The sequence below is a fragment of the Harpia harpyja genome, chromosome 20, assembly GCF_026419915.1.
Source record: "Harpia harpyja isolate bHarHar1 chromosome 20, bHarHar1 primary haplotype, whole genome shotgun sequence".
Classification (NCBI taxonomy): domain Eukaryota; kingdom Metazoa; phylum Chordata; class Aves; order Accipitriformes; family Accipitridae; genus Harpia; species Harpia harpyja.
The window spans coordinates 142,842-165,399 of NC_068959.1; the positions used below are offsets into that span (position 1 = coordinate 142,842).

Below are 22,558 nucleotides of genomic sequence, written 5' to 3' on the forward strand. Positions count from 1 at the left end.
AGCAAGTAACCAGTAGCACTTATTTTCTTTGATAGGCTGAACATTTTGGGATCCAGCTCTTGTATCTACATTGCTCTTCCTGAACGAGCGGTACCTGTGAGCTTAGCCTTCCTAAGACACGGGAAGAATATTTCCATTAAAAGTGGTATACAGAACTGGAATTAGGAAGAAAATTACAGTTCAGTAGATAGGTGCGCTTAGCCAGTTCTGTTATTAAGACATCTTGAGTAAGTCAGTATTTGAGGTGCTCACTACTGTCAATGGAGCAAGGCAGGACCTGCAGAAGGCAATTCATCCTACCTCATTGTCCTGGTTTTGGCTGGGATAATTTTCTTCCTAGTAGCTGGTATGTTTTGGGTTCAGTATGGGAAGAATGTTGATAACACACTGATGTTTTCAGTTGTTGCTAAGTAATGTTTAGACTAAGTCAAGGATTTTCCAGCTTCTCATGCCCAGCCAGCAAGAAGGCTGGAGGGGGCACAAGAAGTTGGGAGGGGACACAGCTGGGAAAGCTGACCCAAACAGGCCAAAGGGTTATTCCATACCATGTGATGTCATGCCTAGTATATAAACTGGGGGGAGTTGGCGGGGGGAGACAGCTCAGGAACTAACTGGCCACCAGTTGGCGGGTGGTGAGCAATTGCATTGTGCATCACTTGTTTAGTATATTCCAATCCTTTTATTATTATTATTGTCACTTTATTGTTGTTATTATTATCATTATTATTTTCTTCCTTTCTCTCTTATTAAACTGTTCTTATCTCAACCCACGAGTTTAACCTTTTTTTTTTTTCCCCATTCTCTCCCCCATCCCACTGGGTGGGGGGGAGTGAGTGAGTGGCTGCATGGTGCTTAGTTACCGGCTGGGGTTAAACCACGACACTCATTTATATACCTGCCCTGAATGAGCTGGATCCCTCCCTGTAAACGTGTCTCACAGATGACTACAGAAAGATTCTGCATAATTTTTTCTGCAGCCATAGGTAATCTTTTTGACAGTTGAAAATTAGCCGGGATGAATCCTGGGGTTTGGTTTGCTTGCTTTCTTAGTAGAAGCTGATACAAACTATTTTATATTCATCTCCAGTGTAACTTCCAATATTTAATTTTTTTAACTGTTTTTTTCATTAAAACTGATCTGTTGTGTTATTGTGCTAATAAAAACACCATGGTGCCTTTACAACATAGGTTTCCACACAGTTACAGCTTTGTCTCTCAGTATTTTTCATTAAGTGCTGCTTTCATGAGTGCAGCTTACTTCCAGGTCTTGCCAACCTGTACTGTGACTAAAAGTAAAGTGGCCACTGTTACTATTGGCACTGGGTATAACTGAGTCCAACTCTGAATGCAAGGAAAGTTAACCAACTTTCCTATCTTTGTAATTTGTCTAGTGTTCTAATATAAATTTTGTTTTGATTAGATCCACTTTTGACTTTATCCACAAACATAGTTTCCTTGTGTCTGGAATGCCCATTGACTTTTGGCAAAATTCAGTCATTTTCTTTCAAAGACGTTGTTTTTGCCTGAATGTGTAATAATAACAGCAGCAATCACCATTTCTCTAGGTCTCTCACTAGTTGTTCAAATACATGTCTTTGATGATTGTCTTTATCCCAAACCTCCGGTTACCTCATTCTGTTCCCTCCTCTATTTCCCCTGGGTACTGTTTTTAATACTCCAGACTGTAAAACAAGTTTACATAGATGTCCCTTTAAAAAGTTTTATTATTCTTGACTTTCGTCATTCTCTATTTATTATGTTCTATTATTCTATAAGCCTGAAGAGTTAGAAACAAGAGGGGGTATTCCAGCTTTTTGAAGAAATGCTGTAAAGTTGTTTCTTCCCTCTCACCCACCCAGAACCAAGCCATCTGCTTTAAAAAGCTGTGATATTTTTATGTACCGTTCTGCAGGACATTATGCAGCTATTTTAAACTTATTTATCATTAATTTTGCTTCCTGTGCAGTTACATTCATTACAATAAAAGTCTATCACTTTTAGATGGGGGCACAGAGGGAACGGATACAAATGCACTCATAATTTAAAATGACAAAGCACTTAAATTTAAGCAGCCTTTTCAGTACTATGAGGAGCGAGAAACAGATTCTTATCAGCACTGTCCGAGTGCGCGGCTTTGCTCTAACGGCTGAGACAGACGTCCCCGCGTCTGCTGCAAAACTCTGGCCCCGTTCCGGGACGCGACCCTCCGCGCTGTGCCCCCCCCCGCCCCGCTCCAGCTGGATCCCGCCCGCCGTTTGCAGCGGTGCGCTCTGACCGCCAGAGGGAACTCTTCCCGGGACCGCGGCGGGAGGGAGCGGGGCACGGCCTGCCGAAACGGGCCGGGGCACGGGCTGTGCAGGAATCGGGTTGCTTGTTTGTGGTTTTTCGTGATCTCAGACATTAGAGATGAGCAGAAAGGTGACGCCACCGATTTGCCTCAGAAATCTAAAGCAGCTGAGGGTTTTCCCCTCAGGCTTTCGTGCTCCGATTTAAACAAATCCTTCAAAAATAGTTCATTTGGGATGCATGACTTAATAGACTTCAAAAGCCTGTAACGGTTGTGTCATTGCAAAAAAAATAAGAGTTGCTATACGCTACTCAAAGTATTCAAACATTTCCCCTAGTGCCTAAGAGTACCTCTGCTCTGGTGACCTCTCATCTCCAGTTTAGATAATTTGGCTGTGGTTGCTAAGAGACAATGCTTACCTTGGTTCATGTTAGTCCTGTGACAAATGGTATTAGGTCTCCTGTGGTATCAGGATGAGTAAGCCGATTAACCATATATAAGGCTGTCCTCTGCTGTCCCTGCAGAATTATTATATGAGAAATATTAGAAAGGTAGAGATAAGTAGTAGAAGAAAGGCAAAGCAGATAACAATTGTGAGCATTCAACAGGTGTTATCAATGAACAAAGACAACAGATGCCTCTACAGTGCTGCGATGTCACTGCTACTGTGACACAAGCACTCATTTTCCTCCTTCAGTAGTAATAATTTCACATGATCACATTCTTCGTCTACACAAAAATCTCTGATGCCATCTACTGTATGTGTATGCACCTTTAGAAATGAAGGGTTGTTTAAGATGCCAGGCAGACGCAGTGTACTAAAGCTAAGGAAGGCTTCTGACATTAGATTAATATTTAAGGGTGGGGGGGGGGGGGATGTAAATTATAAGCAGATACTGTCTTGCCAAAGAAGACCGAGGCCTAGCAAGACCATCAACATCTGTACCATAGCACCCTGGATGAACATATATGTGGAATTGCTATTCACATGAAAGAAAAGACCATAGGGATTTTATTACTCAGTAGGATTATAAACAACTTCCTTTCAGAGACATTACAGTTACTTTCTGAACAAATCCTGGCTCTGTAGCTTGACTTAGTGGCAAAAAAACAATAAAGCAATAAGAAAAAAAAAAAAACAACATTGATTTCAAAGCCAGATTGGATAGACTGTTATGATTCTGTAATCAGATGTTCTGCATACCAGTGGCTAGAGATCTTTATCCAGGACTTACATAAGAAATGTAAACTTTATAGAGGAATATGAGCTGCACTATAAAGATTAACTGAATGCAATGTAAGGGATGTAAAAAAACACTGGACATATTCTTTGGAAGCAAGGGAACAAGAAAAAGCATTGGTGCCTTTTCTTGAGATTTGTTGTCTGCATCAGGATATCAGCTAGTATAGTTAATATCAAGGCATGTGACACTTAAATTCCTCATAGCTTTAACGGCGGAGGAGACTGATTTTCAGGGAGACCAATAGAGAAGTCGTCCTACTTTGAATCTGAGCTATTCTAGATTAGCTCAGTTAAATGGATTGTCTAGGTTAATGTACCCTAGCACTTTGTCATTAACTACTACTGCCCAGATGAAACTGTAGCATCTGATATAGGCCTTGTATTGTGTAGGGGAAGCTGGGCTGGTGCTAGTGACAGAAATAAAAATGTTGTGAAAGAGCAATTTCATTGTATGTTCATAGCACAGTACTAGAACAGACCATGAAACTACATAGAACTGACCTTGCATTGCACACAACACAAAATTTTATTGTCTATTATGCCCACAATCTTTTTTGGCAGAAACATATTCAGCATTGCGGAGCTGCCACGTACCCCTTTAGACATCCTATTCCTGTGACCAAAAGGCTATCTCCAAGCTATCAAGACAGCAGATACCTGCACAGCCATGTCCCAACTTCTTTGCACCCAGGTGCTTAACATCACACAGCCCACTACTTCATTGGCAATGAATCTTTCATACAATGCCCGTGTACTTAAGAACTGTGGCCTGATGCGTGTGGCAGAGCTCACACTGCGCTTGGATAACTCAAACCTGACGCAGCATCTCTGTCCATACATGTCTTGTTTGCCTGTACGTGCCCCAATAACCCCTTTTGACTTCAGCAGCGCAACTCTATCTTGCTACTCTGGCTCAGGTGTTTTGGCAGGAGATACTGATTGACTCTTCAGAGGTCCCCCCCATGCTCCTGAAAGATATGCCATCCTGGCACATGCTTGTAGGCAGGGGCCCAAACTATCCATAGGCCCTAGAAACCCTTGGAGAATGGTAATTCTCCCTTTCCAAAATAACTTGGATACACTGTGCCACACTCCTGTGTTTACATAGGAGGTCCTCTTGTCTCTTTCTAAGTTTCAAACTTACTCATAGCATCTTCACCTTGCTGAAGGCTGGCAGCCAGCAGTACCGATCGAGGCACAAGTGTCGGGAACAGCCAGGATACAGGACTCTCCCTCAGATGATGCTGTAGACTCCAAAAATAAAAATCCTAAGCAATTTAAGATCTGGTAGTGTTTCAAGACATGTAACAGAACAAACTATTGGACAGACTCAGCCCGCTAAGACATCTGGACCCTTAACAGCACATTTCACACTTTTATGTAGATGCATAGTCTAGATTCATTGCTTTGTAGAGCGTTTCCTGCAAACGAACTGTCTATGGATTGTAAAATCACAGAGCTGAGTTCAACCAGTGATTTAAGTGCATACTTCCAACAGACAAAGGAGTGAGGGATGTGGGTGGAATGCGGTATCCCTGTGACTTAGCAAACCAGTGACTTTAGCAAAAGGGATAGAATCAAGGGATACAACACAGGGGAGAACCAGGTATGGGTTGGGACAGCAAGAGGAAGTAAAGGTTTCCTCTTGTCATGGAAGAAAAAACAGTAGCGATCATGCCTAATATGTTTCTAGGGCTCCACAAAATGTTTGCCTTCCAAATATAAACACTGTACCATTTTGAAAGTGCTCCCATTGCACATGGTCTGTCTAGTGGGGCAGGAGGTATGGACTGTGTAATAAGCCATCTACAAATGCCTGGGAAAGTGGTGATTCTTAGAAACCATGTGCACGCTCCTGTGCTATGATCAGGTGGCTGCTGTTCGGCCTAAACTGCCTCACCTAATTTTCCATGGAGTAGAGCAAGATAGACAGGCTGTAAATACGTTAAGACAGAAAATGAGCCCCAGATAAAGCCATTCTGCATGCCTTATGTACTTTGACAATGATCTGGAAGTCCTCTGCCCCTCTGTGTCAGTTCTTGGTGGCATCCCACTGCTTCTGGCAACATGTGTGTGCGAGTGAAAAATAAGGGAAGAATGCTTAGCAGCCTTCCAGAGGCGTTTTCTATAAGAAAAGGGTGAACACCTGTGCAGTGAAGCAAGGTGCAAGAGGCCTGCCAGGATTCTTCTGGAGGACAAAGAGAGCCAAGTGTTTCTGGCAGCAGTGTAACCTCATTCACACTGATGTTGGCCACAATCACTGGCACAAGGAGCCTCTCTTACAATTTATGTTTTTTTTAAACCAGGCTTTGGTTATGAAAAAACTAATCTGAATAGGAGACTATTCACTCCGAGCTATTTATTGGAACCTTGAGACCAGAGGGAAAGTCTGGAACAAGGAAGACTTACCTGTGGAGGAAGAGGAGCAGGTTAGAGAACACTTAAACTGGACATACCTACAGCCTGATGGCCTGCACCTGTGAGTACTGAGGGAGCTGGCTGATGTCACTGTGAGGCCACTCTTGATTATCTTTCAAAGGTCATGGCAATCAGGAGAGGTTTCTGAAGAATGGAAGAGAGCAAACGTCACTTCTATTTTCAAGAAGGGCAAGAAGGAAGAGCTGGGAAGCTACAGGCAAGTCAGCTTCACCTCAGTCCCTGAAAAAGCAATGGTGACAATCCTCTTGGAAAGCATTTTCAATCACATGAAGGACCAGAAGGTGACTGGGAGTTGTCTGTGTGGATTTATGAAGGGGAAATGATGCTGAACCAACCTGCTAGCCTTTTCATAATGAGGTAACTAGCTTGATGGCTGAGGGGAGAGCAGTTGATATTGTTTACCTTGACTTCAGTAAGGTAACCTCTTCATTAATAACCTAGACTGCACCCTCAGCAAGTTTACAGATGATACAAAACTAGGAGAAAGGGCTGATACACCAGATGGTTGTGCTGCTATTCAGAGGGACCTGGAGAGGCTGGAGAATGCACCAAGAAGAATCTCATGATGTTCAGCAAGGGAAAATGTAAAGTCCGGCACCTCAAGAGGAGTAACACCCTACAGCAGTACATGCTGGGGGGTGACTGGCTGGAAAGTGGCTTTGCCTGGAAGGACCCTGGGGTCCCAGTGGACAAGGAGGTGAGCCAAGAATGCGTCCTCACGACAAAGAAGGGCAGCGGCATCCCGGGCGGCATTAGGAAGAGCGCTGTCAGCAGGTCAAGGGAAGTGATCCTTCCCCTCTGCTTGGCACTGGTAGAGGCCACACCTGGAGTACTGTGTCCAGTTCTGGGCTCCCCAGTACAAGAAAGGTGTGGACTTACTGGAGCAAGTCCAACGAAGGGCCACAAAGATGATTAAGGGACTGGAACGTGTTTTGTGTGAAGAGAGGCTGAGAGAGCTGGGACTGTTCATCCTAGAGAAGAGAAAGCTTGGGAGAGTGTGGGGAGGAAATCTTATTAATGGTGTAAATACCTGATGAAATGCAATGAGGAAGAGGGAGCCAGACTCTTCTCAGCAGTGCCCACTGACAGGACAAGACGCAATGGGCACAAATTAAAACCCATGAAGTTCAATGTGAACGCAAGAAAACACTTTTTTTAGTGTGAGGGTGGTCAACCACGTTGCCCAGAGAGTTTGTGGAGTCTCCCCAAAGCCCAGCTGGACATGGTCCTGGGCAACCTGCTGTGGCTGATCCTGCTTGAGCAGGGCAGGGGATCTGGACTAGATGATCTCAAGAGGTCCCTTCCAACCTAAGCAATGTGTGATTCTGTAAATATTGACTGTTCTTACAACAAAACTTGCCACAGAACCAGTAGGTATGATGCTCGTATGATTAAAATAGAACCTGCGCCCAGTGATATCGGATCTGAATGTGCTCCTACTTGTCCATAGAGTCAACAATGTATACCACAGTGCTTCTCTGCCTCTCTACAGGTTCAGAATAAGTACGTAAATCTCCCTAAGATTACATCTGAACTGCAACTTCTGAACATCTGCTTCTGCTTGCTACCCGCACAACACTAGTGCTGCCTTTATAGGCTAAGCAAGGAAGGCATCTATATGTACAAAAGAAAACCCATTCAGCTATATATGTAAATGCAGTTGAGATTATTGCAATTTTTTTTCTTACAAAATTTGCTCTTTGCAACAATCTCCCCCTGCCCCCCCCATTTTGTCGCTACCAAAAATAAATATTGTGGTTCCTCATTGTATCTCAGCCAGTATGGCACAGGAAATATTTATGTCACATTTTCTGGAAGTTAGAAGGACATAAAGGTTCAGCATTCTCAGCCCAACAGACAGAACATAAGATGAAAAGCATCACAATAGATCCCTATAGAAACAAGGCTTTTGTTAGCCATTTTTCTTACTTGTGCTCTTGTTTGGTCCTCTTACAAGTCATTTCAAGCCTTGTTTCCAGCAGGAATCTAATAGTTCTTTCCTTCTCAGGGTGCCGTATATGAAGTCAGGTACAGACGCACTGGGAACAGAAGGGCTGCAAGCACTTTCTTGGATAGCTGTGACCCTGGAGTTCCCAAACATGATATTCCTGACAACTCTGTGGTAGCATCCAGGCCCCAAATGCTGTTTGGAAATAAACAGTTACTGAAGCGTAGAAACACCTTCTGGGAAGGTGGCAAGAGATGAAGTGAAGAACTCTTAGCTGAAAGAAAAGCTTTGTGTAGGGCTGAGGGGATGTGTCACCAAAAGGAGTAGAGGAGATGCCTGCCGGGACACCCAGTATAGCTGACCAGAGCAGGAGGCGGCCATCGAAGGACAAGTGCTCTTCAAAGTATGCAAGAGTGAGGAGATAGCAGTGGTATCTCAGCCTTCAGCAGCACCAAAACACACAACACACACCCTGGTATGTACAGGAGATAGCCAGAAACTCTCTGACAGCCTATTTTGCTATGCCACTAAACTATACTGTGGCATCGCAATGACAGTACTGAAAGTCTGCTTCCCTCCTTCACTTACTTATCAATGGGGTTGTGCTCACTAATGTACACAGCAGTCCCTGAAATTGTGTGACTGAACAGATACAGGTTTGCAAAGTTACAGTGTCACAGAGAGACACGTGCTATCCAGTTCAGCAATGAACACACATTCTCAGCATGCCCTCAAGTGACATACTAGTACTGAGAGCTGCTGCAACACTTACTGTTGGAGCAGTGCCTGCTAACTCTGCTGCACTGTATCCTGAATGTTTCCCAGTCTATAAATTACAGCCAGGGCAGTTGCAGTTGCTTCTCCTGTTAAGTTACCTGTTTTAGGATCTTATTTCTTTTTGCAAGTTTATTTCTCTTTTTTTTCTCTCTCATTTTTTGGGCAAGTGATATTTGAACAAAATCCACCTCATACTAGGCAATTATAAGCAAACATGCATATTTAGGGAGATACTTTACTACACTTCAATGATGAGTTGGTTTATGGCCTGGGGTAGAAGTTGGAGTGGTTTTCCAGATTAGAAGAGGGAGGAAAAAAAAAAAAAAAATTAATCTCCTGATACTCATAGCTACTAATAGTTGCTTTAAAAATATTTAGAAAAGAGTGGAAAGCCCCAGAGAAAACATTAGTTTCATCTCTCTTCTTATCTGGCTGAGTCAGAGCATCTTAAATGATAAAGAAGTAAGCTCAATCATGTACAGTTAAATTCTAGGCCATGCTACTGAGCTAAAGGTCAGAAGGTTCGCTCTATGGTTACCTTTTCTGACACTACTCAACCCTCCCCTTTCTGCTCATAATACCGAAAGGCAAAGAATATCACTCAGCAAGGTCAGCTGTGAAGCCCACAAAGGCCATTCAAACAGCAGCATACATTTCAGAAGAATAGCATTTCCCAAGTTCAAGACTTCTAATGCTGGAGAGTACATCTCTTCTCTAAACAAACAGTCTCAATATTTAAAAATTTTCAGTGCTTCAGTAGTCTAAATTGTTCTAGAGTCAGCCTTCAACTAATCAGTATAATTTCATCTTTTGCTGGAGTAATAAACCATCTGTTTCCAAAGTTCTCTTTCCTTTAGAAGTGCCTTGGAGGTGGTTTTCAAACCATCCCTTAGCTGTAACTACATAAGCATCTTACAATATAACAGGTTGTCTTTGAATCAATCCCGCAGCTTTTCTCCATGTTCTTTCCAACTTTTTGGCACCCATTTTGAAGTTTGGAGCTTAAAACTCAACACACAATCCCACAGCAAGCTCATTAATTGTATATACAGAATTAATTCCACCTCCTTGTTTATTTTTTTCTAGTCCCCTGCTTAAAGAACTAAGAAATACATTTGTTTCCATAATGACAGCATTGGCTAGTCAACTGATGCCTATTTTAAACATGTCCTTCCCCAGTAGTGCAGCTGCCACTAATATCAAACAGGGTAAGGTTTAGACAATTTTTCCTAAGCAAGTTATTTTAAAAATGCCACGAGGCATTTCGTTCAGTTGGGTGATTTATTCAGCCTCAATTTGCTGCTTTGACAGGTCAGCGCTGCATTATTAAGTTAAATTGCACTTTTTATTTGTAAACTGAAATATTTTTAAACTTGGGAAACTCACTCTTTAGTTAATTTACTTGAACCATACTAAGTTCCAAATCCATAAAATATTAGTTTATGAAAAATCTTATTTTTCACTGGTCATGGTGGAGAAACTTAAAGATTTTACAGTTAAACAAGTAGAACTTGTATTATGATTTGAATAAATGAAACACAACTATATGAGCTTTTATGAAACTTCAGGCACAAAGAACTCCTCTTAAGACGTTTTAAGTTACTGAAAGTAAGTTACTCTTAACTTCCTCTTAAGATGTTTTAAGTTACTGAAAATAAAATCTAGGATATTTTCTCTGCAGGCCTCTTAGTAGTATCATTAATACAATGCCTCAACGGTCACTAGACACTGTTGGTAATTTCTTAGTTGCATGTTTCTCAGAGCAGAAACCACCTTTCAGCCACTGAAGACCACCTCATGGTTACATAGTTGCTGTTACTGTTATACTGATGAACAACAATAAAATAAAGTGTTGGACAGTAACAGTTTCTGATAAACATGTAGGAATCCGGTCATCCCAAGAATGACCTTTATCATTTCCCTCTCAACCCAGTTCCTTCACATCAACAGTTCCATTCAATAGCTGAATATCTTGTTTTAAGATATGCAGAAACTCTTTTGTGTTCAAAGGCTTCTAGATACTAGTCTAGTACAAATAAATGAGATAACGAGGATGATTTTTACAATTCCTTTTGAATAGTCAGCTTTTGGAGCAAGTGTGGTAGACCACAGCAGAATGTTTGAAGTGACTAATAAGTATTTTACATTTGCAACTTTGCCTCACAATGACTGCATTTCTCTCCCTGCCCCCCCCGCCCTTTGAGATACCTAGTCAATGCAACTTAAAGGTCCTTTCCAGGAGTTACTTGCAAAAGGTGTTGCTTTCATCTGACTTAACATGAAGCTAACAAGCTCAATAAAGACCCTGAAATGACTAGAAGCAAGCAGTAAGCTAAGGCCACTCTCCAAAAAGAGCTGCGGTCAAACAGCTTTATAGATCTCTTTACTAGGTAGATGGGAAAAATGGTGATCCTTCAGATTAAGACTGTGATCAAAACATAATAGTCTAACCACCTATTAAAAATGGGTTGGTGTGAAAAAAACCCAGGCACAAATATTTCACAAAATGATTAGACAAACAAGAAAATGTGGCCTTACTTATTCATAAATTCAACTGTTAGCAGCAAAGGTGAAGATAATTGTTTTGCCTGCTGGTTATGACTGAAATTTTAGCAACTTTATGAACAGCGGAGTACGAAATAGTTTCATGCGCTGCTAGGTGCGGGTGCTGCCTCTTGCGAGTGGGCTGAATTGTCCCCAGTGACACCTATCCGTCATTGTGAGCAAGGCCCTGATGAACAGTTCAGATTATACGCCTAGATTGCATCTGTCCAAAGCTAGATGAGCTTAATCCTATCCTATCTACATTGTTATGTAGCCAAGCACTGTTATAAGCCTACCTAATTAAATATTCTTTTCAAAAATCCTGCCTTGTGTTGCCACATTTGGAAAGTGGGATCTCAATACAGCAGGATCCTTGGATGCGAGTGATTTTAGGTATAAGATTACTCATACTGGGTTTTTTGCATTCTGACATCTTCAGGACACAGGCTAATGTATCAATTCACATGCTCAAACTGAAGTATGCACTTGAGCACTTTTCTAAATTACAGCCTGTATGAGGCAAGTTTGCAGCATTTATTTTTAAATAACATAACAAAAAGGCAAAGGGGAGTTGCACGAGGACAATTACTGTCTGTCATGCAAATACTGAAATACTGTAATTCAGCCAAGACACAAAGCTGTAAAACAGAAGACCTCACTACTTATATTGCTTAAGAAAGACTTAATTAACTTAAGACCCTACTTTACTCTGTGGTTTTAACTAAGTGCTCTCTGTGGACTGTTTCGCTTTTGCACAACAAGTGTCTCTGGGAAATAGCAGCACACGGGCAATAAGAATCTGTACCCTGAAGTGAAAGGGACAACAAAAGAAGAGCATGCCTAATCTTGTTCTTCCACGGGCTTCAGTAGTCCAGTCGGCAATTTTAGTGATTCGACAATGCAGTTTTAAATGACATTTCCTACTTCCTGTAGCACAGTGCTACAAGTTGTGTTTATTTAAAAGATATCACAAGAACACAGAAGCAAACCAGCCTGACAGCAAAAAAGTTTGGGAGTTAGACAGCAAAACAGTAGGAATTCATAATGGAAATACCTATGAGCTCTTAACTATAATGCTTTCTGCTTAACCTGGAAGCAGAAAAGCATTATAATTAAGAGCTCATTCAATGCAGAATACTGCCCCTCTTGCTATGATGGTTCACTAACAGAACAAAGACAATCCGCTGCTACGTACTCAGGATGTTATAGCAAGGATGGCAGCTTATTGTTCTGATGATTTGTTTGCAATTCTCAAACCCCATGGTTGTTTTTTTCCCCCCACTCTCACTGCAGTGCTGGATAGGAAGTAGCTTGAAAAAATGATCGTGTTATTACAGCAGTCTACCTCATATTCTCTCCAGCCTGTAACAAGAATTCAGGAGGTAGGAGTTTCTTCTTGGGTGACATTGGCTGATAACCAAATCATAGTACTGAATGGAGATGCTACTTTCTTCTGCAGAGGCAATTAATTGCTTTCTACCTCACAACAGCAACCCCCCCAGCCACAGACACAGTACCCTCCCATGTGCACTTGTGTTTGAAAATGGTCTCTTGCTTGTACTTGTGCACAGGTATCTTTTCTTTTTCATTAGTCAGCTTCCTATCTCATGCTAGCACATGCTCAAGCAATGTCGGTGTAATCATGCACACATGTACATACACCACAGTATATCACTATATATATATATTTTAATTAACTAAACATAGCCAAAGCACATGAACAATTCAAAGGCAGATGTCTAACCTACTCAGCCTGCGGTGGCAAAGGGCAGCAGAAAACTGCAGGACACCATGCAGTGACCGCAATAGCCACAGTCACTCTGGCAATAAAGCAGGCCAAGGGCCCTCTTCACTCTGGAGAGCAAGTGGCATGGCACTTGGTATGCATACATGCTCCTTCCACCTCCACCCTTTGTTCTCCAGCTAAAGGAAAACAAGATGGATTTGTCCAGTCTGTTACAGAGACCAGTCCCCGGTTGCTTGACTCACCTGAACGGTGCCTGGGCCCACGGGAACACTCTGAGGAGCAAGCTAACAACTCTGAAGTGTGGACAGCCACAGAGCTGTGCCAAGTGCATGACCCAGCTAATAACTGTCTTAACCATACTGGAGTACTATATCTTTTTTGTAATATCTAAAAAGTGACAAAAAAGAACAAACTTTAATCCATTTAAAGTTCCTAGATGCATTTCCTAAGAGATTAAGTCTGTCACTCAGAGAACAGTCACTTTCAATTCCTAAAAATAACATTTTTTCTTCACTTTTGGCTCTTCCCCAAATAAATATGGTTTTTATTTTGCTGTGTTTGCCTATGGAGCTGGTCAGGATGTATAAATACCATTTTAAATAAGTCAGTATGAGACATTAATGGGAGTTTAAATTAAGATCAATAAGAACACATGTTTTATGGATTTCTTGAGTAGGAGCAACAGGTCACAAATCAAGTATTGAAGACTGTATTGTTCAGAAACATTCCCACTTATACTGCCTTTCTTTGTGGATGTTATCAGTGTTCGTTGTGTATTTGATGGACTGGTACATGGAGTAAATAAGGTGGTGAGTTTTCCCAAACTTGTCTTCTACATTAATTAAAAACACAGTGCTAGATACTATTTTGAATCAAAAGGGATGTAAAAATGCACATAATCATCAAATACCTTTCTTCCTCTTACTTATCTTACATGTTTTTAATGAGAGTCCACCACCTATCACTATGTCTGGCAGTTAACTTGAGTAAGAACTATAGTTTGGCTTTTCTATATTATATTTTTAATTGGCAGATATAACACTTTTTTTTCCAGTTTGCTTTCACGAGTGCTAATATACACATTGCTGCAATCATCTGGATGAACAACAGCTATGTTGAAACCACCCTGCACTAGAATAGGTACTCTGCTCTTACTATGTCCTTGGTTATAAATCTGTCCTTCCAGAGGCCTTGCTGTCATCCTCAGTGATTGTCAGAAGCTCAATAGGCTACAGCCTTTTTCCTCCCCTGGTTTTAATATACTTTGTTTTATTCCTAATTGTAGCTTAAAACTGTGTAAATCCCTTGCATTTCTTGTATACAATTTTCTACGTAAGGGGATAGTATTCTTTTTCTCCACCCAGTCCTCAAATGTCCATCTGCCTCCTTTCCTTTAAAAACACAAGACTAGAGAGCGCTGGGGGAGCAGGAGCAGGGAGAGAGAGAAAGAGAGAACCCTCCTTAGGAAGCAAGCTGTAGTGAAACTAAGCTTGCATTTCCTGTGAGTGTCAGTGCTGCTTCTGGCTCAGTATCCATGGAAACCTGATTTCCCATCCTGCTGCAGGAATTCATTGAAGATCCCAACCCACTTGCTTAGGGAATCACTATGATATTAATTCACATCAGGCTATCAGGCTCACTTTACTACCTCAGATACTCTTTTCATTACTTTTTATCAGAACAAAAGGTTGAATTAGCTTTCACCGACTTGACAAAAAAAGGCCACTTAAATCTTTGCCTCCTCAAAACTAGGGCACAGCGCATAGAGGCTACATCTTGGAAAACAGTGACTTCAAATGGAGCTTGGCCAAAACGTCAACAACAGGAGACAGCACACAGTTGGGAGTGCTCTATGCAAATCTCCTTTCCTGTGTCATATATTCAGCCCTGTTTTTCACCAATGCCACCAGCTACATTATCTTGGGGGTTGGAAATCGCTGTCCACCCGTCAGTATCAGAACATACCTTCCTCTTCCACAGTTCATTCTGTCCTAGGATATAGCATGCAAAGCTTCACAGAGAATAAGCCAAAAGGGACTTTTGCTAGGGAATATTGTTTCCAGACTTCTCTTTGAAGGCTTTTCATTAATTACAAACATAAGCATGTCAAGTTCCCACAGGGTCTGCTCCTGGATCACCCATCTCTGGATATCTACCTTTGAACTTTCTTTCCTCTTGCTTTTATTTCCTGCTTAATTCCCTAGTTGCTGTCCCCATTCACTTCATTTCTCCCTGACCTCCAAATCATCTTATCTACTCTGTGTCTTTTCTGCTTGGATATTGATTTTTCTCCATTTTCATCGTTCTGATACTTTGTATTTAGCAGCTGGTCCTTTTGTAACCATGACAACTAGATCATGATGTCAGCAAAGGGTCTCACTACTATCTGAGGAGCTGGATCTCATTAAATGCCAGCGATGCTGCTTGAGCTGATGTTCAGTGTCCCGTACCCAGGGAAGGAGTTTTGTTTGGAGTCTTCTATATCTTGTCTGTGAGCCAGGAAAGGCCATTTTCTTATGTTAGCTGGTATCCTTCAGACAATTGTCCTTCTCCATCTCTAGTTTGTGCTACTGAGATATAGTTCCTCCCACAGAAGTGGACTGTTCAAGGAGCATTACTGCAGGAAAGATGGCAGGGATGTTATCATAGACTGATCATACAGTCCTTGGGTTAGATCCAAGAAGTTACGCTGTGTTGCTCTGTTACATCTCAAACACCAACAGTTTATGAGAAGAAACTGATTGGTCTCAAGATGCAATCCCAGGTGCTGCAAAAGCTGCATATACTTGCTACAGAACAGTTTTTGATTCATGGAAAAAGCTAAGCAGCACTGTTTTCTCTGACTGGTAAATACAGGAAGGGGAAAAGCGAAAGTAACATTTTGAACTGACTTAGTGGCAACTCAAGACACATTAGACAAATACTTAGGAGGATGAAGAAATACCATAGACCAGTAAAAGACTGTACTGGAGTACAAGGACACCAGTATTCTTAAGGGAAATAATTTTCACTTCTAGCTGGATTTACAAATTACACGTCATGTTGTTACTCACCACCAAGACCGAGAACCCCATCTGTGATTAATCACTCCTCAGTCTCAGGCTGCAACTTCCCAGCATCAGACTCTTTAGGCATCTAGGTGTTCAAATGCTGTCAGAGATAAGAATTAGCCAAACGTAGACTTTCAGGGAGAAAAGAAATTAGTAGGCAAGCACCTACTTCCCACCGATAGCAAAGCTAGACCACCTCTGTGTTCCTATTCTCCCACTGTAAAAACACCAACCCACTTGTACTTCCTTCCTCTTTCTCCTCACGTCAATAAAGACCATCAGGTGCTATGAATCTGAAGTCCTGGGATAAAGGAACACCTCAGTGAAAAGACCTGCTTTATGTTCAGCTGCAGTAAGAATACCAGTTGTTTTACTCTAAGTGCAGACAGAAACCATAACAAAAATAATACAAATTCATTATACAATCTCATCTGTCTGTCTTCACTCAGTTCAGGCTACTTAGACTTCAAAAAGGAGCTTAAAAAAAGAAGGTGAAGCTAGTAAATACAATTTGATGTGAGCTTAGAATGAAAGGGCAAACACAATGAAGCAATGAGGCAGCAAGTCTAGAACAAATAAGCAAAAGTACTGTGTAGTAATACACAATGGAACTCAATGCTGGATGATGCTGTACGGGCCACAAATACGAACAATTACAAAATAGACTACATAAACTAATGAAGGATAGATCTGTTGGTGGCTATTAAACATAATGTCAAGAAGCAGCCACTGGCTCAGGAATCACCTAATGGTATACTGGACAGTGGGGGGCAGGAGAAAGAAAAATCACTCTGTGCTTGCTTTGTTTGTTATATATTATCAGCACCCACTATTGGAAACACACAGCCAAGAATTAGCTGTGTTAAGGAGACCTGATCTGTCAGTTTTTCCAAAGGCAAAGCTCAATAAAGTACAGAAAAATTCTCAAGAAGTTAAAAACTCTTGCTTTTACAAAAGGAACAATTAAGATTCAACACAACTATTAAAAAAAAGGGGGGGGGGCTAAATATATAATTTCTCAGAATATAAGAGTAGGAACACCACGCAACGAAAAGGAAATACATTTTTGCACAGTACCTAACCCATGGAACCGTCTTGAAATACCACGGAGACATACATTCAGCAGATGCAGAAAACACCGAGCACTACGTCTGGTTAACAACATGTTTCAACGTGGATTTATTCTAAAGAAAGACTCTTCCCTCTCCCACCACTGCTGCTCCCTCATAGCATAATCCAAATTAAATCTTGGCAACTAGTAAAGAGAAGCACCATTAACCAAGTCAAGGCAGTTAACGTTCCTTGCAATCATCTACTTCTGAATCACTCAGTACCATCAGAGATATGAACCTGGGTTGGCTAGACCACATATCTGATGTAATTCAGGAGTCGTCCCCTGCATTTTTGGGGGGAAGGGTTTAAAGTTTGCCATAGGAACAACAGGAAGTGCAAATTCTGCGTATTTCAGATCAAAGGGTAACTTAATCACTCATTTTTATATGAGGGCCTAGAGAAGAAGGAAAAAAGACAATCCTGTTCCATTATGACAGAGATTTCAAACCATTATCTTCAAATCTGAAATGCAAATGAGAAACTCTTATTGCTACTACATACTACACATAGCATTCTGTTTGGCTTGTTTCCCACAAGCAGTTACAGTTCTTCTACATAAATTAGGTATTGCCAACCCCCCTCATTTTTACATTCATTTGCCTTTCTTTGCTGTCCTTCAGAAAACAAAATTTAGTGTTTCTCAAAAAGGTACGGGCTAGTTCAGTTTCAGGTGCTCTTCAGGTGGTCTATTTACCTGAATTTATCTAGTAGGTCAGATAATGTTATCAGTGAAGTTCCTTCTGGCCTTCAGATCTTTTATAAACGATCTTCATGCTTCAACCTGCCTCCTCCTCGTTTGCCTCTTTAGGCTTTCATTTTTTGCTTCTCTACAACCTTTTAGCAGCTTCCACCGCTAGCCAGACATACTGGTCAATAATTTGCTTTTGCTTGGAAGTGTTTTGGTGTAGCAAGGTGTAATGTAGCAGTTCTATCAAAGATATTTAAGATTTTCTCCGTATCACTGCAGACAGCTTCCCCCACCCCAGCTCGTTTTTCTCTGTATTTGCAATGTTGTAAGTGAAAATGACATTTGCTATACCAAAGGGAGCAATATCTGAAAAGGGACAGGAGAACCAATGATTCCTCAGCCACTAATCTAGCAGCTAAAACCTAAGTCTCAATGTTATTAATTATCATTTTTTTCCTCACTTTAGCACATGAAATGTTATTTTGGCAGGCATTTCTTCATCTCGTATTCATCCTCCTTTTCTGAAGGATCAAACACACCTACTCTTTTCAGTATTTTGCATGGGTTTCAAAAAGAATCTTTGGGAAAGAATCTTGGAACCCAAGACGATTCAGAATCTCCCAAAAGCAGCAGGAAGAGTGCTACCAATTTTCTTCTTCTTGTAAACAGGTTTTCTCCACTACAGAAGTCCACAAAAGTCACTGATGTGAGAAAAATCACATTTTTCCAGTCTATGAAGCACAATATCTCTGTTTCTGCTTTTATAGCTTTCCTGAAGGGAAACTTAATCAGAGTTTAATGCACTGGAGAGGGGGAAGGAGAGGAGAACATGGGGAATTATTTTCTGGGAATAGAAGTTTCTGCTAGCGCAGGGAATGGTGCAACCCTTTAGACAAGGAAATCCAGAACACGTCAGCTCTGGTTTCTTATAATAGTTTTGTTAGGGATAATACCAGTAATCCAGTTAAGCTTGTCAAATTTGGAATAGGTCCTCAGATTTCCTTTATAAATAAGGCTAAGATATGATGAGTGTTTCAGAATGTATGTACTAGTATTTTCCTTCCTTCATTAAACTGAAAAGTTTACTCCAATACACCCTTTCACAAAATGAACTGCGATTGTAAAAAAAAACAAAACAAAACACACCACCACCACCACCCCGAAAACCAGCAGCTTCCATTTCAGCTTTCTGGTGGAGAAAACTATTTAAACTACACTGTTTAGAAGATATAGAGGTGCATCAATACTCAGCAACTAAAACTGTGGAAATGCAGCACATTTCTCCCCCCTACTACAGCGAAGCAGTCAGGCCCCTGCCTTGCCCCTTCAGTTCCTTCTATACTGCTGTTATTTTTAGTTTGGCAAAGTTTTGCCTTGTGAAGATTCAGCTGATATATATAAAAGAGAACAATGGAGTACAAGAATACAATTAACAAATACAACGCCACGAGTTCATGGGCAACAGAAACACTTTCCTGTCTTCCAGGAAGATTTAAAAATACCTTTAGCAATGGTTTCATACATTTAATTACATGTGACATTTAACTGACATTTATTTTCCATTTTTTTCTTGCACATCTTTAAAATATACCTGTCCTTGCATATTTGCACTTGGCAATGTAAACACTTGGTCAGTTAGCTCTAGCTCATTTCTCAGATCCAAAAAACAGGTAACTACTTTCAAGCACAGCTGCTTTGAGTTAGATTTGAACCTGCAGCAGTACTAAATGTTATTGCTAGTTTCCAGAGGCAATCAGTACCTTCTGATTCTAGCATAGTCTGAATTCTCCAGATATTTTACTTTATAAAAAATTAACTTACTAAATATTCCCAAAAGCTGTTTCTTGCTAATCAGATATGCTTCACTTTACATTCAGTATAGTTCAATGAAATTAATTCTAAGGGATTAGCATATAAGCTTTCATATAAGCTTTCTTGTCTCTTCAGAAAGCAACATATTACTCTTGGATAGCACATGACTTTTAAATTCATCTGTTAACTGCTTTGGGTAACCTTCAGAAAAGAACAGATGCAACATCTGTCTCCAATATATAATAATGTGGCTATTGTTGCCTACTACTAAGTTTTTAAGATGTACAGAAAAAGTTCATATCTATACTTCTCAGTAACTTAGAGAATTTCTTATATTACCCAGTGCTTTATTAGATTAATATGATCTTACAGCTAAAAAATGGACATATTCTCTGTTTCATATTATATACACAAATCACAGTATGGACAAATGGATTGATTATATTTGCCCTGGGAATTCCAAATTAATTTTGTTGTTGACACACACTCAAAACACCAAATAAAGAGACTTATTTTCTTAGTAGAAAGAGATTATTGTATTTATTTATGTTCAAAGAGCTAGAGCCTACACTTAGAGTCACTGTAAAAAGAAAATTAGATTTGAATACTTTTATGCTGTAAGAAAAATATAAATTAAAGACCTAATTACTAATAAAAAAGGGCCATTTTCCCAGTAGGCAGGAAAAGAGATGGGGAAAATAAATTCTTCTTTCTCTTACCTTTGGGTCTTGTTCAAGCTTACATTTGACATCAGAGTTTTCCTGTTTTCCAGTAAGCCATACATAAATATAAACAGAGCAGGTTTGCACTTTTTTCAAGTCCTACATGGCAAGTTACCTGGAAAAAAAAGGTAACTAGAAGGTCTCTTCTATCAATGTATATTCTTCCTTTGACTCAGCTTCAGTTCTTCCACAATTAAAGGACCAAGCCAAAACCAGACAATCCAGAGACCCAGACATCAAAGCAACAATGAAATTCTAGCTATGCAGCTTGTAAGTTTAATTTCTGACTGAAGCTAGATTTGGGGTTTTTTTGTAAATAAGCCCCAGGTAATCTAGTCCTTGTCCATGGCAATTGCAAAGCTGGTGAAAGGAAGATTCAAGGCACTCTGCCATTATGGAATAATCTGCTACAGTAGTCCTTCTCATGCTTTTGATGAGCAACTTGGTGTCGTCTGAGGCAAGAATCATTCATAGCATATTACACTGTAGCTGTATCTACACCGTATCAAAACTATCTTGAATACTTGCCCTGAGATTTCCCACTCACCTTAGTTAACACTGTGCTATTTCTGGTTCCTGGGTGGCCATGGGATAGAAAACATTATTCTGCTCTCTCCAATAAATAGTCTTCAGGAAAGAGCCATTCTGCTCTTACTAGTGGTGACCTCACAATTTTACTGCATTTGCTCTTGCTTGATACCTTTGACACCGTCCTCCAGAATATTCTTGCAGCTAAATTGGAGAGATATGGTTTTGATGGATGGACTATTCAATGGATAAGGAACTGGCTGGATGGCCGTGTCCAAAGAGTTACAGTCAACGGCTCTATGCCCAAATGGAGATCGTTAACAACCGGTACCCCTCAGGGGTCCATACTGGGACAGGTACTCTTCAGTTTCTTTATTAATAACATAGGCAGCGGAATCGAGTGCACCCTCAGCAGGTTTGCAGATGACACCAAGCTGAGTTGTGTCTAGCAGTTGATATGCTGGAGGGAAGGGATGCCATCTAGCAGGACCTTGACAGGCCTAAGGAGTGGGCCCACATGAACCTCATGATGTTCAACAAGGCCAAGTACAAGGTCCTGCACCTGGCCTGGGACAACCCCTAATATCAATACAGGCCAGGGAGTGAACAGATTGAGAGCAGTCCTGCGGAAAAGGACTTGGGAATACTGGTAGATGAAAAATTAGATATGAACCAGCAATGTGCACCTGCAGCCCAGAAAGCCATATCGTATCCTGGGCTGCATAAGAAGAAGCCTGGCCAGCAGGTTGAGAGAGGCGATTCTTCCCCTCTGCTCTACCCCACCTGGCGTCCTGCATCCAGCTCTGGGGTGCCCAGGACAAGACAGACATGGACCTGTTGGAGCAGGTCCAGAGGAGGGCCGTGAAAATGACGCGACGCCTCTCTCCTATGGCACCTCTCCTACGAAGAAAGGCTGAGACAGTTGGGGTTGTTCAGCCTGGAGAAGAGAAGGCTCTGGGGAGACCTTATTGTGGCCTTTCAATATAAAAAGAGGGATCACAAGAAAGACTTTTTACCAGGGCCTGTAGTGACAGGAAAAGGGGCAGCGGTTTTAAACTGAAAGAGGGTAGGTTTAGACTGGACATAAGGAAGAAATTTTTTACGATGAGGGTGGTGAGACACTGGAACAGGTTGCCCAGAGGAGTTGTGGATGCCCCCTTGCTGGAAGTGTCCAAGGTCAGGTTGGATGGGGCTTTGAGCAACCTGGTCTGGTGAAAGATGTCCCTGCCCATGGCAGGGGGGGTGGACTAGGTGATTGTCGTGGTTTAAACCCAGCTAGTAACAAAGCACCACGCAGCCGCTCGCTCACTTCCCCGCCATGGTAGGATGAGGAGAAAATATAAAGAAAAGCTCGTGGGTCGAGACAAGGACAGGGAGGGATCACTCCCCACTCACGGTCACGGGCAGAAGACAGGCTCGACTTGGGGAAGAAACAAGATCCATTTAATCTGCTACCAACCCAATCATAACAAGGATATTAGGAAGTAAAACCCAACCTGAGAACAGCTTCCCCCCAGCCCTCCCGCCTTCCCGCCTCAGCCCCACTCCCGGTTCTCTCCACCTCCTCCCCCCGGCGGCGGACGGGGGCTCGGGTCGGTTCCTCACCCCTTGTCTCTGCCGCTCCTTCCTCCTCGGGGGAGGACTCCTCACTCGTCCCCTG

The 22,558-nt window shown here is 41.5% G+C and overlaps 1 long non-coding RNA gene across 7 annotated transcripts; it reads right to left on the reverse strand.

The window, feature by feature from the left end:
- Positions 1–490: 490 nt before the first annotated feature.
- On the reverse strand, positions 491–21,293 carry LOC128134441 (uncharacterized). Of its 7 annotated transcripts, none has more exons than XR_008232749.1 (6): positions 16,039–16,735; positions 7,899–8,112; positions 5,987–6,092; positions 4,675–4,781; positions 2,707–2,805; positions 491–2,549 (listed from the first exon to the last, which is right to left on the reverse strand). It is a non-coding gene; the product is annotated as an uncharacterized LOC128134441 (long non-coding RNA). The 7 variants fall into 7 exon arrangements; XR_008232753.1 differs by lacking the exon at positions 491–2,549 and adding an exon at positions 20,368–21,293 and having other exon boundaries at positions 2,573–2,805; positions 16,039–16,135; XR_008232751.1 differs by lacking the exon at positions 491–2,549 and having other exon boundaries at positions 2,573–2,805; positions 16,039–16,135; positions 16,273–16,738.
- Positions 21,294–22,558: the final 1,265 nt, after the last annotated feature.